Genomic DNA, 2,231 nt, shown 5'->3' on the forward strand with positions numbered 1-2,231 from the left:
TTTTATACGGAATCTTCCATAGTTTAGGTATATTGTATACCTTAGGCTGCTATTTACTCTTGGGGGCTGTTTCACCATCCATTGATTAGTGTTAACTGACGGTTAAATGTGATGCCGTCTCTATTTGTTTTGTTCGAACCACCTTTAGTGAACAACCTAGCCTAGATGTTCTGCAATCTTTCTATACGTCCATTTTCGATCCATATTCAAAGTAACTATATTTTTTCTTGTCGAAGCATCACAACTTTTGTTCTTATCCATTTTCAACTATTAAATCACGCAACAATCCATACTAATCCATACTATCCACACTTAATATTATAAATGCGAAAGTAACTCCGTCTGTCTGTCTGTCTGTCCGTCTGTCTGTTACGCTTTCACGCCAAAACCGCTGAACCGATTTGGATGAATTTTGGTACAGAGATAGAATAGACCTTGGGAAAGAACATAGGCTATCTTTTATCGCGAAAAAGAGGTTTTAAGGGGATGAAAGTTTATATGGTGGAAGTTCGTCGCTGTCGAAGATAAAACCATGAAACTTGGCATTTGGGCGCGTGATAACAGATAAATAGATATCTGTTCACGCGTTTTTTAAAATTCTTCCTGTGTGGGGGTGAAATAGGGGATGAATGTTTACATGAAGGTCGTCATTATCACAGATAAATCAAAGAATCTTTGTGTTTAAGTTTTCGATAAGAACTAAAAAAAATCGGTTCAATTCGACTTGGACTCGCGCATCAAGGGTTCCGTACGTAGGTATTTATGAATATCCAATGTTAGCAGAGCCTATTTTAAGCTTATAAACAAAATGTACGCAACGTGGGGTAATTTAAGATGGCTTATTGACATAGACAGTCAGAAATGAAAAATTATGATTTTCAGATTTTTTCTTATTTATTTTGCTATAAGGGAAAAAAAAGCTAATAGAGCTACTTTTATACAAAATTCCAAGTTTCTAGGACAGCCGGGAGTACCCTATAACTTTTTCTGTTAAGGCGATTTGTATGGAAACACCTTTTTAATGACTGTAGCTTTTGATGACGTTAACTTAGAAGTTCAATTTTTTCACAGCTTCCGGGACTACTGACCTGAGTTTAGGGTTTTGATTTCAACTCGATACATACTCCGCGCGTTTACGGGATAAAGGGTCTTGACAGAGAGACGGATGGACGGACAGCAAAGTTCCTTTTGAGGTACGGAACCCTAAAAAACATTTGTTCCGGCTCTTTTCACATTTCGACATTTTTCATACTTGAAAATATGGGGATGAAAGTTCGTCCAAACAAATTTACTATAAGTATATTTATCGGAAATATGTGTAGCTATGCTTAGTAAGAATGCCGTCTTAATTATTATCCTACCCTACCCTCCTAACTTACAATACAGGACGTAAGATGTCAAGAGTTCACTATGAAGAAGTAGTCCTTTTGTGTTGGCAGGGTAGAATACACGTCGTATTGCTAAAATGTGGCTACCCGCAAAAAAATATGTTTTACCAAAAAATGGAAGAACAAAAAAAATTGTTGAGATATAAAGCAATGTATTAAAATATGTTATTTTTTCATAAACCGTAGAAGTTCCTATATTTCTATTATTGGCAGAATACGTACCCTAAATAAATTAAAAACCTTCCAAAGTTACTATTCCACGCGGACGAAGTCGCGGGCAAGAGCTAGTTTATGATAAACAGTTTGAAAAAGTTGGCATAACGCGTAATGCTGCTTTAGTAGTGTTGTTTTTTCTAAATATTCAAATTTCGAACGTTAGCCATTCTTAAATTGCTCTGTTTCTAATTAGTTGTCCAAGCCGCCAGTGTTAAGGAAATTGATAATTGTTATGATACCGGGTTTTCTTTTTTAAATTCCATTGAGTGTTAAATAATGTTATTTAATTTTGAAGCTGGAGCTGTTTAAGTACCTACTAAGTATTAAATATTCTTTGATGTCACACAAAAAATGCTCTTAAAGTATTGCTTGAATTAAGAATTTATAAATTGTACTAAGTGTTTCTAATTATATTATCACCACTGTATCCGTGCAAAATTGCAGCTTTCTAGCATTGGTAGTCCCCGAGCAAAGCCGCGGACGGACGGACAGACAGATAGACAGACATGGCGAAACTATAAGGGTTCCGTTTTTGTCATTTTGGCTCCGGAACCAGCCGGAACCCTAAAAAGTATCCTCAGACAAAAAAGTGTTGAAGGTTTTAAAAAAGGGGAATAAAATAAAATG

This window comes from Choristoneura fumiferana, chromosome 16 (assembly GCF_025370935.1).
Source record: "Choristoneura fumiferana chromosome 16, NRCan_CFum_1, whole genome shotgun sequence".
Taxonomy (NCBI): domain Eukaryota; kingdom Metazoa; phylum Arthropoda; class Insecta; order Lepidoptera; family Tortricidae; genus Choristoneura; species Choristoneura fumiferana.